Here is a 17,656-nt window from a genome sequence, read left to right as displayed (position 1 = left end):
AACGTAGTCTCGCTCATTTGTTTACATATCGTCTGCGGCTGCTTTCGTGCCACAGTGCCAGAGTCTGACCCGGAGCAGCTGGGTCAGAGACTGTGGCCTCTATCTAGTGGCTGGCCCTCTCCTAAAAAAGTTCGCCGACTTCTGTTCTAGAGAAAGGAAAACTGTATAGTTGATGCTCTTGAGGTAGAAAAGCATGGTAGTTTTGAGGGAGAGAAGAACTGTGTGTTTACCACGAAGACAAGGGAAAGAGTGGCATGTGAGGTTGGAGAGGAAGGCAAGAGCCGGACCTAAAGGCTCAGGGTCTTTAAGTTTTTATTATGGACCTTTTATTTTACCCTGTTATTAATGGGAAGATATCAAAAGGTTTTTTTAAAAACAGAGGAGTGATGTGATGAGATTTCATTAAAAATAGCATCCTACCCAGGTGCAGTGACTCATGCCTGTCATACTAGCACTTTGGGAGGCTGCGGTGGGAGGAGTGCTTGAGGCCAGGAGTTCAAGACCAGCCTGGGCAACGTAGTGAGACCCTGTCTCTAAAAAAACATTAAAAATTAGCTGGGTGTGGTGGAGTGTGCTTGTAGTCTTAGCTTCTCAGGAGGCTGAGTCAGGAGGCTTGCTTGAGCCTGGGAGTTGGAGGTTGCAGTGAGCTATGATCATGCTACTGCACTCCAGTCTGAGGACAGAGTAAGATTCCTTAATCTTAAACTTCATCTTCCTCACTTCCTCACTTTCTTCATCTGCAAAATGCTACCTTGTAGAGTTGTGAAAATTGCCTAAAATAATCCAGAAGAAGTCTTTAAAACAGTGCCTGGCACAGAGTTAGTGCTCAACAAATGTTTCACACTGCTGTTCATTCAATATCCTCCATTCAGCGTGTTTCTGCTGGCTCTGGTCTAGATTCTGGGGGTGCAGCGGGAACTTCAGAGGCTTACATTCTAGATGCTTGTTTAATTGCGTTATGGGTTCGATCGACCCTTGTGAGTTAGTCTGTGAACCAAAATGCCGTGTTTACATAATGCTGTGTCTAAGGGAAGATGCTTTTTGAACTGTCACCAACTGATCTATGGAACAGCAGTTTGGACCATAACTTGGGAGACGCCTATGATGTTCTAAGTGTTTGTGAGTGCATGAGTGTGTGTGTGTGTGTGTGTGTGTGTGGCGGAAAGTTTTCACTATGAGCCACAAATAAAGTTTCAAGAGGGATATATTTACCGAGTTGTTTTGAAAAAATTGTATTTTTGGCATAGTTAGAAATGAAGAACACTTTTTTTTTTTTTGAAGACTTTATTTTTTTTTAAGGAAGTTTTAGGTCCACAGCAAAATTGAGAGGAAGGCACAGAGATTTCTCATGTACCCCATATCTGCTCCCCATGCATGGCCTCCCCCATTATCAACATCCCCCACCAGCGTGGTGCAATTGTTACAATTGATAAACCTGCATTAGTACATCATAATCACCCAACGTATATAGTTTACATCAGGTTACATATAGTTCAATCTTGATTTTGTACATTCTATGGGTGTGGATAAATGTATGATGACATATATCAATCATTATAGTATCACACAGAGCATTTTCACTGCCCTAAAATTTCTCTGTTCTTGGCCTGTTCATCCCCCCCTTACCCAAACCCCTGACAACTGCTGATCTTTTTACTGTCTTCATAGTTTTGCCTTTTTGAAACTGCCGTATAGTTAGAATCATACAGCAGGTAGCCTTCTCAGACTCAGTTCTTTCACTTAGTAATAGGCATTTATGGTTCCTCCATGTCTTTTCGTGGCTTGGTAGGCTCATTTCTTTTTAGCGCTGAATAATAATATCCTATTGTCTGGATGTGCCACAGTTTATTTCTCTGTTGACCTACTGAAGGACATTTTGGTTGTTTCCAAGTTTTGGTAATTTTGAATAAAGCTGCTAAACATCTATGTGCAAGTTTTATTGTGTATGTAAGTTTTCAACTTTTTCATGTTCTTTCCAAAGAGCATGATTGCTGGATCATATGTTAAGAGCATGTTTAGTTTTGTAAGAAACCACCAAACTGTCTTCCAAAGTCGCTGTTCCATTTTGCATTCCTGCCAGCACTGAATGAGAGTTGCTGTTGCTCCACATCCTTGTCAACTTTTGGTGTTGTCGGTGTTGTGCATTTTGGCTATTCTAGTAGGTGTTTTAATTTGCATTTCCCTAATGACATATGATGTGGAACATCCTTTCTTTTTTTTTTTTCAATGCTGACTTAACAGCATATATTTCTTTGGTGAGGTATCTGTTAAGGTCTTTGCCCATCTTTTAATCAAGTTTTGTTTTCTTACTGTTGAGTTTTAAGAGTTTCTTTTTTTTTTTTTTTTTGTATAATGGGTAACAGTCCTTTATCAGATGTGTCCTTTGCAAATATTTTCTCCCAGTCTGTGGCTTTTCTTCTCATTCTCTTTACATTAACTTTTGCAGAACAGAAATTTTTAATTTTAATGGAATCCAGTTTATCAATTATTTTTTTTATGGCTCATGCCTTTGGTGTTGCATCTACAAAGTTATTGCCTTACCCGTGGTCATCTAGGCTTTCTCCTATGTTATCTTCTATGAGTTTCATAGTTTTATGTTTTACATTTAGGTCTACTATCCATTTTGAGTTAATTTTTGTGAAGGGTGTAGGGTCTGTGTCTAGGTTCATTTTTTTGCACATAGATGTCCAGTTGTTCTAGCACCATGTGTCAAAAAGACTATCTTAGCTCTATTGCCTTACCTTTGCTCTTTATCAAAGATCAATTGACTATACTTATGTGGAAGGAGCACTCTTTTTTAATTCCCAATTCTAACTTTATCCATTAAGGTTTTTCTTTAGAAACAAACAAATAAAATGGCTAACTGTTTAACTTCCATTCCTGAGAAGGAAAATATTATGATATTTAAAAATTAAAAAGAAAAAACTTTGTAAGTTACTAGGAAATAACTAATACCTATTTGTAGGCAAACATTCTAAAAAATCATCTATAACCAGCCAATTTTAATATTGTTATAATGTTTATTATTTTTTTTCTACAATTAAGTCTGGATAATAAAAATAGTCAATTAATAATAATTGCTAAACATATGTTAGAATTGTACAAAGAACCACAAGAGGCTATGCGCATTGAATTATCTATCTGTAGAAAGATCTTTTGCTAAAAAGACAAAGCAGGTCAATTTCTGTTCTTATATTAGAAGAGAAAAAGTATATTTCTGTGCTGAAAATCCCTGAAAAATTTCTTCCATCTATTCAGTGTAAACCTCTTTCAGTCAATTCACTCTTTAAAGCTAAATTTCTCTCTTTGGTTTATATTTAGCTAGATTCTCATTATCTCAACCCTTAAAATTTAAAATTTAACTTAGCACTTTTAAATGAAATAAGGTTTATTTTTCATTTCTGTAATCATGTTTGTTGCTTTGCCTTAGACTCTCTATAATTTTAAACGTTGAATATTAAATGTGAAAACCTAAACTAGATTGCCTGGCTTGTGCTCTATTTTGCATCTTCTAGCCTATTAATATATCCCTATATTTATTAACATGTTTTAAGCACTGGGAACAAAAGGAAAAAGCCATACTATCTACCCTTAAGAAGCTTTTATTCAGTTGGCGAGGTCCATAGTAATCATATAGGCATAATATACTATGTTACGAGTAAACCCGGGATGCTCTGGGTATATATCACACCAGCACCTTACCCAGGTTTGGAGGTACAGGGTACAATTCTTTAGAGAAATAGTACCTAATCAAACCATGAAAAGAATTAGAAGAAGTCTTAATAGGAAAAAAAGAAATACATGTTTGAAGGTCTGGAGATCAAGGGGAACATTATCCCTTCAAGAACTGATGCTATGGCTTTAAAATAAAAAGGGAGATAGACAAGCAGGAGTTTGATCTTCCCTATTCTCTTTCATTCTGTTCTCCTTCTGGAACTCCAGTTATGCATCGGTTAGACCACATGGTGTTGACCTACAGCTCTTAGTCGTATCTGTTCTAGTCTTTTCCCTGTCCCTACCCCACCTTTTTTTCTCTTCTTTGTATTTCATGTTGAATAATTTCTATTGGCCAATCTTCAAATTTACTATTTCCCCCATCTGCTAGGTACCTTCTGCTGATAGACTTATTAAACGAGTTTTTTTATTTCTGATGTTGTGTGTGTGTTTTTTTTTTTATTTCTAGCATTTCCATTTGATTCTCATTATGGCTTATGATGGGGTTGCGGGTGGGATTTCCTGCTGCTTCCTTCACATCAGATGCCATGGTGTGCTGGAGCTGATTATTAAATGTTTAGAAATGTTGAGCTGTTTGACATCACGTTGGTAGTTTAAAACTGGCCATGGAAGAAGTATGTACATCACAGAAAGTGGAGACACTGTGAATCAGGACTTCTTTTTCCCTGGAGAGCTGATGTTTAAACATTTACCGTCACACCTCTGATGGATTTTGATTTTGCTTCTACCCTTCCCTCAGTAAAGGTTTACCTTTTCCTACAACTGGGGGCAAGAGGTTTCCACCCATCTCCTGGAGGAAGACAGCTTTGCTTCTCACCTTCCCCCAAAGGCAGTGAGCCTTTCCCTGGCAAGGTTTCTTGTTCCTCCTCCAGAAGCTTGAGGCTTTTACTTCATGTGAAAAAATAGTCTAGTAAGTGTGCAGGGTTTTGTGCCGTGCCCCACCTCGGGGTAGAGGATCTACTCTCAGGTTTCTTACCCTGTGTGATCTTTCTTGTGAGCATCCAGTGGAAGGAAGCCCACGGAAAGGTGCTTAGGAATGAGTGCAGATTTGTCTTATCCTCTTGTCTGCAGCTCCCAGGGATTCTAGACTGGCACACACTCTAAGAATCCATTAAAATTTTGGCTACTTTCCTCTTATCTACTTTTATAGTGGCCCTTTCTCCTTTCCTTGCTCTGCCGAAGTGTTCTGTCTCTGTTCAGAGAGGAACAACAACTTTTGAAATTTGGTTTACCAGGTTGCCTTGCAACCTTAGCTCTCTGGCTCAAGAAAAATTATGATTTTGGAGATTATCTGGCTTTTTTCCATTATTAGGGTGGGAGTGGTGTGTGTGTGTGTGTGTGTGTGTGTGTGTGTGTATATCCTAATAGGAGCTGGAACTCTCAGAAATTAGAACTGAAAGAGTCTTTCTCTTGAATCATGTAAGAATTCTTAGGATTTATGACATGAAGGGAGCCTTTGAAGGGTTTCAGGCAGGGAAGAGACATGTCTGTGACGTTAGCCTTTCTAATACCATGATGCTTTTCTCATCCTTGGCGAGCCAGACTGGGTCCCTGATAGCTTTCGACTTATCACATCCCAACTTCTAACTTTGTGGTTTGTTTCAATCCCTTGGTTTACTGACTTTTTCACCAGCCATTTTGCTTGCATTTTCATTCTACTTCCATTCCTATAACTTATTTCTCTGGTTTGTATCTTTCTGTATCTGTTTTAAGATATGTTAATTAACCAACTGGGTGATTTCAGAGAAGATTTTGCCAATCCTTCATCCCCATTGTTTTAGAACCTCAGCAAGGATTAAGCACTAATGTTTATTTTGGCTGCTGTCCCAGGGTAGCCAGAGTGAGGGGAAGGAAAGTGAGGCCTGGAAGAATGTGAGATACTGTGTTAGTTACCATACTGGCTGCTGTTTCCTGCTAAGCTGCAGTAACACAGCCACACAGATGTTTCTGGACAGGCTGTACAAGCAGTTGTGCCTCTAAATAGCTCACTGGAGGGAGAAAAGGAGAAGGAATTTATCTGCCCAGCTTCCTCTCATCTCATGGGTCCCAAATTTTCTCCATGGAAGGTAATTCCCCTGCATTCCAGATTACATTAACCAGTTGTTTCAGTACCTGCTTCAGAAGCCAAAGCCTACATTCCAGTGTTTGGCGTGTCATTGAACTCCAAGTGGCAGGAAGAGCCTAAGACTTGAAGTATGTGCAATGAGCCTCAGGTGGCAGAACCAACAAGGCCACCGTGGAGCCAGTGAGCTCAACAGCAGCAGCAAAGAATTGAGGACCCAAGAGAGAGGATGGCACTGAGTGACTCTGATACACGTGACATGTCACATGTCATGGTAATAACATTAAGTGTCAGCCCCATATACTTCATTATATGCATCCCTGATCCTCACTACTCTACACTTGTTTTCCCTTCCAAAGCTGTCGATTATCCTTCATTGGTTCTGAGCATTTCCGCACATGTGTCTTTAGCACATGTTTCCCTATTTCATTTTCTTCATTCTCCTCCTGGATTCTCTGCCTTGGCTGCTTCTCATCTCCAAGCATGGGTGCTGCACTCCGTGCCTGAGATTCCCCATCGGTATAGCTGCCTGACACACCCCAAGCAGAGCCAGCCTCTCCATTCTGTACAAGATCTCCGAGAAATCAGTATTTATTTCTATTTTTTATATTATTCTACTTCCTCTACTTATGTTGTAAGCTTACTGCAAGCAGGTACCATGTCTTTTGTGGAAACACAGACAGTTATTATAAGGAAAGAACTTCGGATAGGGAACAAAAGCTCAGGGTTTGTGGAACAACCATGTCACCTGCTAACCATATTATCTTGGGCAGGCCAAAGAAACTCATTCAGCCTCAATTTTCTTATCTATGAAATGGGGATTAAATGCCATGTAGAATAGTTACGAGGATCAAATCAGCTGTGTGCGAAAAATCTTGGAAAAACGTGTTATATAAATACAGTACAATATTATTATTATTATAATCAACTGTCTAAAAGTCATAGCATCATGGAATCACAATGTTTTTTGGGTAAATGGGACCTTGTAATCTCTAACACAAGACTGCACTTTTATAGGTGAATAATCTGTAGCAGAGAAGCCATTTTAATCATCAGAGGAATTCTATTGAGGTACTATTATTATCTTATGGTTTTAGAGGGGGAAACTGAGGCTCCAAGCGGTTATGTAACTTACCCAAGGTCACATAGCTAATATTAACATGTGGCATTGCAAGTCAAATTCTCTGCTGGGTTTTGTGCGATAGCGATCTTCCCAGGTTCTAGCAAGACTAAATGAGCTTTAAAAAAGACTTCCTAATTGCTAATGGAGATGGTGTGCAGTGCTTAAGAATATGCAGTTTCTGGGGCCTTTCTGCCTGGGTTCTAATCTGAGCCCCACCACTAAACCTGCTGTTGACCTTGGGCAAGTTACTTCCCCCTTCAATGAGTTAGCCACTTCATGTACAGAAGGAGGAAAAGAATAATCCCCACCTCCTAGGGTTATTATGAGGTTTAAACAAGCTTAGAGTCTGCCTAAACAGGCTCTAAGAAACAGAAAACAATGTATGTTTTGTTAAATAAAACAATAAGTTCTTGGGTTTGATTTTGCAATTCAAACTTAATGGAATATCATTATTAAATAAGAAATAAACCAAAAGAAAAGAAAAACACAACATGGCGGAATTTCCTTTAAAACTAAATAAGCTTCATTGATAGGATTGCAAAATCCTCACTTTTCTCTTGAGAAATACTCAGTTTTAGGGTGCTTTTGTGGAGTTTTGCTCCGAGGGAGACCTTTTTCATCTGACTTGGGAAGGGCAGTTCAGTTTGCCCATTAGAGAGACTATTGGTCGGTTCCAGGAAGAATCCCCAGAATTCTGGGCATGTCTAGAAGGCGCTTGACATGGTGGAAGCTGTGTGCATGGCCCTGTGGGCAGCCGTGCTCCGTGTGCACTTTGGGCCTTCGATGTCGCACAAGGATTGAAATCTAGACTCAACCAACAATAATAAAGTAACTACTTTGTGGGATATCGTGGGCTTTTGACATTTCTGTAGTAATTTGGAACAAAGTAACTTCTGAGGCGATTACATGAGAGCAAGGCCTTTATTTCTTTTTAAAACTGTTTTCCTTTGCTTAGTTGAATGCATATAGTTAGGGGAAAAAAGAAATTCCATGCATTGTTTGGGCCATGTGGATAGCATGTGGTCGGTCTGCTGGTGATGGAAGATAACAGATTACAGAGAATGATGAGTTTTGTGATACTATCTTGATGATGTACAATGATAGTTTCTAGGCTTTTGTTTTCTAGAAATGAATTGGTTTTAAAATGGCCATTATCCATGAAGTAATTATTTTGTGTACGAATATAGGCTGAACCATTTTCTCCTTATCATACATGGAAAATATACAGCAGTTTAAAGAGCAGGTATTTTAAAGGCATTTTGTATAAATACAGAAAAACAGCATCAAAGCGGCTTTTGAGTCACTCTTTTCCACTAAATGTAAGTTTTAATGTTTATATGCTAGGCAAATGTCATTAAAGGAAAGTAGACATTCATCTAGCTGATATATTGCTGACTCCCGCTGCTGAGTGAAGCTCAGACAGTCCTCTGCGAATGTGGGTGCAGGGGGCGGACGGGTATTACGATGCCAAATGTGCTGCTCATGCTGAATTGTTTTCTAGCCAGCCTGTACTACTTGCCTGCTATTCCTTCATCTTCTCCTTCTTTGTCTGATACTCTCCTCATTTCTACATTACTTTCCCTCTCCCTTTTCATGATTCCGTTGCTTTGGCTCTTCATTTCTAGAATACCCACTTCATTTCTAGGTTGAAATCTGTGGTCAGATGTCATACTCTTCTACAGTCAAATGTTGTGCCTTGGGAGTAGCGTTTTATTAAAATTCACACTATTTGGCTTCATTATCCAAAATCTGAGACTTACTAATTATGAAACATAGAATTTAAACAAACATCTAATGCCAGAAAACTCTGGGTTCTTTAAAAAAATATCTATATAAAATATAGATATAGATATATATCGTGTAGACTTTGAACTATCTTAGCACTGAGGTTGTTTTATATAAGCCAGATCAGCACTTAGAAAGAAATTAATCACAACTGTCACTGATCATAATTTACAGCTCTTTCTAGACATTCTGAATATTGTTATAGAAAGAAATGCCTTATATTCAGTTTGATTCTTGAGCATCATAAAAATTCATTCAGGAAAGTTTGATGAATAACAGAAGAAATCTTTATTTGCTGCCCCAAATCTTAATTTATACTCTGTCCATAATACTTATACGTATGTCTAAGTTAATACTGTCAGTTTTCCATGGCAAAAAGAGGCTATTTCAAGATTGAAATTATAAAAACTTCTTATTTTCAATTCTTAAATATCTCAAATTGATAACAATTAATATAAATTCATAATGGTAAATAGCTAAAGTATAAATTTGGCTGTGTCGTAAATAGATCATCATATTATACCCAGAGGTGATTTTTACATCTATATCAACCATCTTTCTTGAGACTGAGGGATTGGGGAAAAAGATCTCCGTAGAAGGCTGGCAATTTGGGGCAGATGTGTATCTATACCTCCAGCAACACTGATTGTAATTTAACTATAAAAATGTTGCAGCCATCTGGGTAACAAAACGACGAAAGTCTGCTCTTGCCTGTGATTAAGTGTGGAGGAGATTTGTTTGACTTCATAGACACTGGATTTATGAAAAGGAGATATGTCAAGCAGTAGCGACGTGGCATGCAGCCGGGACGCCTCTACAGCCAACTTCCTGGGATGGCCTCCCAAAGGCACTCGAGTGTAGCCCTCAAGTGTGTCTTAGTGCTTGTGTGACATGGTACTACGACTGGATTTCATGTCAGTTCTACCTTCAGACTAAAGCTGTGATTGTCATAGACAATCTAATCTGTAGAAAGAAAGAACATTTTTTTAAAAAGTGTAGCCACAAAAGTCCTTTCTATATTAATCTGCACATTAATATAGAATTTAGCAATTGGTAAAATTGCTAAATTCTTACCAATTTTTCAGAGAGAAATCAAATCACAGCCTCAGAGGCACGGAATCTTCTCACATTGAAAGTTAAAGCCGATCTCTTCATGGAGAAAAACTTACCAACCTTTCAGACTCTTTTAGAATCAATTCTTGAGACCACATCTTCTTCCTGATTTCTATAAATGTTTGGCTGTTGTACCTCCAGTTACAGCGATTAGAGTTTTTGCTGATTTGCTTGGCATATCTCCAGCAAAGTAGTCCATTAGCATTCAAATCCTTTCCCAATAATTGAGACAATCAATTTACATTAAACAAGGCACAAATACAATTTTACGTACAATTTAAACTCTATAGAAAATAATCAGCAAGCACTAAAGAGGGACACTTATTTGGATGCAAAGGGGTGTTTTTATAGTCTGCATTACACAGATCTTTCATATTTTCAAAATAGTTCCCTCATTATCTTTGGTGTTGAAGAGCTCTATTGTGTTTTATTTTGATGTAGAAACAAATGTGTGTCCTTGGCTGCATGTTGGATAAGCAATGTGACTTTCTCCCAGTGGCATTTAAATTGGAAGGGTTGAGGTAGAATAAGGTATGTACTGACTTGCTATTTAGCATGGAATAATTCTTACAAAAAGGGCAAACAAAGAGGTTGCATGTTGAGTTCATTGCCTTGGTGCCAGCATTAGAAATGGGCATCATTCATTCATCTTTACTTTTTTGTACTAGACCAGGTACCTATTTCTCTGTCAGACATTGTGTGTTGGATCCTAGGACAATGGCCCAGAGGGATTTGGGAAGGATGCATAGGATGGGGGCGAAGTTGCCGTGGTTGTGTGCCTTTGTGCTCAAGAGTTCCTGGGAAAACTTCAAACCCCCAGTGAGTTGAGGCAGCCGGACTCCATGAATGTGCCTGAGTCCTCCACCATTCTCATTTGCAAGCTCTGAGTGAGACTGGTATTGTCGGTCAGGAAATCTAGAACACTGGAGCAATATTATTAGGAAGACTATAGTAAAAATAATGACAAGATAGAAAACAAATCCTGTCAGAGCCCGAGAATATATTTGGCTTCCTCTGGCTGTGTCTGTCTGTTTCCATAATGGTCCAGAATAGAAACCGGATGTTTAAAATCTCTCTCCCTCACATGCTCCCTCCCCTCCTGTCTTCCTTCCTCTTCAGTATTAGTAGACTTACTATTTTTATTATTTTTTATTTATATTCCTAGTTTTCAATATTTGCCATTTGTGTGGATAACACATTAATTTTTAATGAAATATTTTCAGACTCTTGGAACTCTTGGAATAGCTGAATCATAAAAGAAAACTTGAAATTGATATAGACTCCAAGGAAGCATATAAACTGAATATTATGCTTGTGTTATTTTTCCCACTGACAAATGGCAAGTGGTTGTTTTAAAAGATGATATGTAGTTAGATTTAAATCTTTCACCTTTGTGTACGAGCCTGGTTTGTATAATTTTTGTGGCACAGAAGGTAATTGAGATACCATTTTAATTAATTAAAATGAAAGAAGTATCAAAATAATGTTAAGCAGTGTGCTCCAATAATTTCCTTTTTATCTAGAAACATGTATTTCTGACAAGCCACATTACTGGTAAAGCAATTCAGGTGTGACTTAAACTAAGTCTTGGGCTTAACTTTATTTTACTTCTGTTGCAGAGCTAAAGATTTTTAAAGAAGGTAGCATTTGTTTCTTTGGGTCATTTATTTTCTCCAGTCAGTAATTGTTTTTAGTTTGCATTTGTGAAATTAAAATTAATACTGGAAATTATTTAATTTTGTATTGCATGCTATTCCCAGAACTACAGCTTTGTTTATAATCCACTTTGGAACTATACATCAGTAAGAATGGTTTTTTCCAAGAGTATTTTTATTATAGAAAACATGGATATTTAAGGTATAACATCTTGTAGGTCTTTTCTCATTCTCAAATTATAAGGCTACCAATTATCAGTTTTGTTCACTTAAATCTCATTTCATCAGAAAATCATAACAAGTGACATATATGTTGGGCTGCGACGTTTCCTTTGTGTGCGGATCACCTGGCTTGGAGTGCCATGTTGTTTTCCGTGGGTAAACCACACCCCAGATGGATCTTTGGGTTTCACTAAACCAGTTGAGCACATAGACACTTAGGAAGCAGCCTCCACTCAGAATTTGCTATTTTTAATGACCCTCTCCCCACCAAATCTTTTACATGTATTTCAGGCACACCTCATTTGACAGACTTAGGGGTGGTGAGGGGGCGAGGTTTCAGCTTTGTTGAATCTTCCAAAAATCATTCCTCTTTGTTTTCATGGAATCAGCAACTCTTTTTTTTTTTTTTAAACAATTAAACTTCTGAGTTCACTAAACATTAAATTACATTTATTTAAGCAGCATCAACAGGCCTGGGAAGAAACACAGCTGACTTTGGGAAGTGTAACACAACTGGTGGGGGCAGAAGTGCCCACTGGTGCTGGAGAGCAGCCGCCGTTGGCCGCGGTACTGCGCATGCTGTGCTCGTCATCCACTGCGTTTGACAGAGGGAAAAGGGAAGTCTTGGTTCATTAGGTGATGAGGGTCAGTGGCCGTCCATTCAGAGAGCGTTTAGGGTACTTTGGAAGGAACGCCAGGAGTGAAGATGGACAACATATCTGGTTTTAATAAGAATCTGCATTGCGTTCTCCACGCACAATCTTTGCTTTGGCATCAGAGAGAGGCCAACCTGGAGGCAGAAGAAAGAGAACTTTATCTGTCCCCTTCCTGCTTTCTCTGTCCCTGGGTTAAGAATGCCAGCCTCACCCCACCTAGAAACTGGGCCAGTGGAGCATTCCGATCCCAAACAAACTCCCCAGCTGCAGTAAAAGCAGCGGCCACTGCTCAGCGCAGAGAATGCCTTTCTGTGCAGGGTTGCAGGTGACCTGCCGCCCGCTGGGGCTGCTTGGGCTGCCGTCCCGCTTGCTCAGATCTGGAGCTGAACTCACTCCTCGCATACATGCATGGAAGGACTACTTTCTTAGGAGCTTGTCCTGCAAAAAAAATACAAATGCTTTCAAAACGGGTTTAGATAAATTCTTGGATTAAGAACCCACGTCTTGTTCTTAAAGGGTCTTACGAATACATTACATCTCATCCCTATGTAATGAATGAGCAAATCTATAGGTAATGAACAACTATTCTCTCTCTAAATTGAGTGACTATAATCCTTCCACTTTTCTTTTTATTTGGGGGGAGGGGAAGAATCTGAACATCCAAAACATTTTTCTTCCTTAATTAGGTCTTAGTATTTCTCAAGATGATGATTATAGCACACAGCTGCTTCACAAAAAAAAAAAAAAAAAAAAAAAAGTGCTGTGCTGCTGCCTTTGCTGTGTGCTGTGGCCCAGAGCGGTGGGGCGGTGTTTTTCCAAAGATGTTCTGTGAACACTCAGTCCTTCAGAGATGGTCTTTGAAAGAAAGAGTTACGTGGTTTTTTAGTTTAGGGACATATTGCATGAACTATCCACTTTTTAGAGAGTAAAAATGTACATTAGCATATTAAAAGCCTTGATAAGTCTTAGGAATTATTAACTACTTTTACAGTTTAAATTAGTTTGAGTTAAAATAATAGTATAAATTTAAATGTTTGTGACAATTTAAAACTTTACAGAGAAGGATGAGCGGCTATGGCATAAACGGCAACCAACTGCCCTGTGGGGCTGTCGCTGGGGAAATGTCACCATACTGAGTGCAAATGGTACCGGGTGGCATTTCTTAGAGGAGCTGACTAGTTACTGCCTGACTTTGTGACCGTCCTCCACCCTTGTATCCCAACCCAGGCTTTAATTTTCACTTTATTTCTTGTATACTGTAGTGTGCGGCACGATCACCACGTCGTTGCTTTCTAACTCCGGGGCTGGAAGAGCCGCTCCTGGCTGTAGCCGGTGTGCACACTCGCACTGCCAAACACTGGGAGCCTGGGGTCCCCAGCCTGTGACAAATCCAGGCTACTGGGACTGTATCAAGGCACAGATTTAGGCAGAAATGGGTCCTGGAGAACCCAATCATCGCTCTTACCACCGATCTGGCCGTCATGAACAAGGAGTTCATGGGCTCTCAAAAGGGATTTTTCTGTTGTTGCTACATTCCTCCTCCTTATAGGGAATCAAGAATCATTTCTGAATATAGAGAGAAGATTGGTGTTTTTTCATTTATTAATTTGTTCTTTCACTACTTATACATACCCTTCAGATATTTACCGAGCTCCAACAATGGTAACAGGGACCCGTGGTTGGCCCGGGGGTTGAAACGGTGCACAAGACTTCGTCCTTGTCTTTGAGAAGGCACGGTCCAGGTGCTCTTGCCTGTGCTCCCCACAACGGGAAGGCCTTTTCCTTCACTCCCAGAAACGTCTTACTGCTCGAGAGCCGGCTCAGTGTCATCTCCAGTAGTGCCTGCCTTAGCTCCGCTTTCTGCATTGCTCAGCCCTTTCTTCAGACAACAGTTTGATCAGACATACAGGACATTATAATTATTCTCTGAATGTTTGACTCATTAGACGATGAATTCCATAGAATAGGAACCGTACCCTAGTCATCTTTCCATCTCTTTCATGTAGCACAGTGCCTGGCACTTAGAAGGCACTCACTAAATGAATTTATAGTCTTTTTTTAAACTTCTTTTTTATCATCTTTTATCATCATTTTTAACCTCCCAAAATTGTATGAGACAAAGGCAGAACTTGATGTGTATGTGCAACATTTTAAAAATATTTTATTGCCTCTCCCCAAATCCTCACATTTGGAAAACCTACTCCATATATGTGTGTCTAATTACTATCATTAAGTAATATAAATCTGAAGTTTTATTGTATAATGATGTGCATCCAGTGGGCACTCAATAAATATTAATCACAACTATCAAATATGCTTTGATCTCATTAAAACTAGAATGGCTCCCCTGTTCTATTTAGGCCATTGAACAACTCATTGTGTCATTAGTTGGTCCTTAGTTTTCAAGGTTTGTAGGTCATGTTTAATGGAGCTACTTGCTAAGGTTGTTAGTAGTTACAAGATGACTTTGGCTTTACAAATTTTACGATAGCCATTTGGAATGAGTTATGTATTTTCCAAGCTTTTGGTTTCCTCAGTGATATATTAAAGAATGATTAAGTTGCAAAATTTGTGACAGTTCTTTTTTAATCAGCTACATTTGGCTTTTTGTATAATGTTAGTGATTTCTGTATCATAGATGAAGGAGATAAGACAGAATTGAGGCTGGGAAACACTTCTCTTCTTTCACATAGCCAGGTAGAACAGCGTCTGGAAGGTTATCCTTGGAAAGAGATTACCATTTCTTGTTCAAACCAAATATACTTAATTTCTGTATATCTTACACTGTAAAATAATTGTGTTTGTGACTGATGTCTGCAAGTTGCTCCATTTTTCCCTCCTGGCCCTTCACCCATAGTGTTAGTGTTGCGTTTCATATTTCTCATTTTGAATTATGCCACTGTGTTCACCGGCAGGGTTATCTCCTAGCTTTCCTGACTGGCCTAGGGGGTCCTGGGCTCCTTTTGGCTTTCTGCCTACAGCAGGGAGCCTCAGCGACTGCAAACGGGGCAGCACAGGCAGCCCCTCGGCCCTTTACCCATAGGACCACGCTCCCCTCTTGGGATTCTAGATCTCCATGTCAATTAATGACTCCATGGAAAGGCTTGAAATCGTGTTTGGACTTGATCGTCAAATATCTCCCATGAGAACTACTCTCTCAGGGTGGGATTTTTGAGGTTGGGTAGGGGCAGGGTTAACAAATGCTTGGGCTCTCTCTAGAGGCCAACATTCCCCGAATCTAAGCAGTTAGGCACTCCCTCTTGTTTCCATTGTAAACGTCTCCATTGTCTCGCTTAGCGCATGGCATTTGATGTCGTTCTCTACTCAGTAGATTGTGGTCTTCAGTATGAACCATGCGTTTTCAATCTCTGAGGTCCCAGCATATAAAAATATGTTGAATTAGTGAATAATTCTCCAGGAGCTGACATTGTTTTAATTTAAAAGTTGTTAGGTAATGGTTAGGATTAATATAGGCTGATTTCGTATGTGTCCTCAGTTCTTTCCACCAGGCCTTTAGGAATGGAACTCACTTGGCTTTATTCGCTATTTAAGCTACAGTATAGCTTGGTCCATTAAAAAAAAAAAAAAAAACAAGCAAAAAACCCAAAAGTGATTGAATACCTGCTACATGATAAGATCTCTGCAGGCCTTGGATATATAGAAGATAAATAATCACTGACTTCCAAGGATTATTGATCTGGCAGGGGAAACAGAGGTGGAAAGCCTTCACTCTAGCCCCACTGGCCCCTCCTTTACTAGAGATACACGTAGAACAGCCCAGGGTCAATAAAGACAGGCACAAACCCAGCCTGGGAGATGATGGGGAACTTCCTGGAGGAAGGAATGCCAGAATTTAACTTTAGAGGATGTGCAAGGATGCGTGCCTGGCAGAGAGGAAAACTGGAGAACAGCTCTGGAGGAGAGAGCTGGCATCAGGCGGGGGAGGAAGTCCACAGGTCAGAGCTGGTGGAGTGGAAGGAGGGAAGCAGAAATGCATTGGGGTCCGTAGCAGGCATCTGGCTCTTGCTCCTGTGGGTGTGGAGGAGCCAAGGAAGGGTTTTAAACAGGGTATAATGGCAGGTTCACGTTTCAAATAGCTCACCCTGGAGCAGCATGAAGGATGGATTTTAGGGAACCAGACAGGGAAACTAGATAGGAAAGGAGGGATGCCTAAAACAGGGATGAAGTGGAAGGGATGAGATGGATGGGAGAAAGATTTAAGGGGTAAAATTGGCTCACAAGTGATGGGCTGTGAGAGGGGGAGGAAAAGGGAGGAATCAGTGATATTTTTTTTTTCCTAACTAGTACTGCTAGTACCTGTGTCTTTGGTCTAATGCCTAGTGACATTCTTAATGTCCCCGGGAACGAGCCTGCAGAGTGTCTTTAAAGTTAAGAATTTTTAAATGACAAGGATTTTAAAATGGCATTTGTTGGTCATGTCTTCATTTGGTGTAAATTTCCCTGAAGCAAGTCTGCGTTTTTATTTTTAAATTTATATATCCCTTATTTCTATGACCATTCAAACGTGATTTATAGTTTCTACAGTAAGTATTTTAAACCCCAAGAGATGGGTGTCAAGAATTGTATCAGCAGAGGGGTGGCATCTGAGTCACTGTGCTACCTCTGACTCACTGCACTGCCCACAGATAGCCTTCCCTCACCACCCAGTAGGGCTGATCTCTCCTCCTGCCTGGGATGGTGTTTTTCATCTGCTCAATTCACTATGCTATAATACACTTACGCTATGCCTCGCACTGTCTTTGGTCCTAGGTAAGAGAGTCCTACTTCATAGGACAGACACCTAAAAATTTACCCATTTAGATGTCTGCGCTGTAAAGAATAGGACTTCTCTTTGGCCAGTCCTACTAATTATGACTGCAAGCAGTAGTGTTATTTCTAAAGGAAAAACATTGAAAATAACTCAAAATATTAAATCAAGTAATCAAAATATCCAGCATCAGGAGATAAGTTACTTAAACAGATTATGTAAATTCCCTACAATGGAATTCTAAAATGCCACTAAAATCACTTATTGACAAAAAGAGGGTTTATTATGACAAAATATATTTCCAAGGGGAAATAGGATAAAGGCAGTATGTATTATATAATTCCATCTTTTACACACACGAAGTGTGTATAGATATAAGTATAGATAGATGTGTACCCAAAATATGATTTTTATACTCTAACTTATATATCTCACATACATAGACTCAAATTTTTCCTCATGACAGTTTGCACGTAAAACTCAGCATCTTCTTGAGTCCCCCAAAGACTTCATATGCACAAAAGTGCTTCTGACCAG

General features: G+C 39.5%; 1 protein-coding gene across 2 annotated transcripts in view; it reads left to right on the top strand.

Moving 5' to 3' along the window:
- The window catches only part of SDCCAG8 (SHH signaling and ciliogenesis regulator SDCCAG8), a 203,529-nt gene that overhangs the window by 134,435 nt on the left and 51,438 nt on the right, over positions 1-17,656 (top strand). The gene's annotated exons all lie outside the window — the stretch shown is intronic.

Source organism: Lemur catta, chromosome 25 (assembly GCF_020740605.2).
Source record: "Lemur catta isolate mLemCat1 chromosome 25, mLemCat1.pri, whole genome shotgun sequence".
Classification (NCBI taxonomy): domain Eukaryota; kingdom Metazoa; phylum Chordata; class Mammalia; order Primates; family Lemuridae; genus Lemur; species Lemur catta.
The sequence above is the reverse complement of the archived record's forward strand: the minus strand, read 5'-3'. Positions and strand labels throughout refer to the sequence as shown.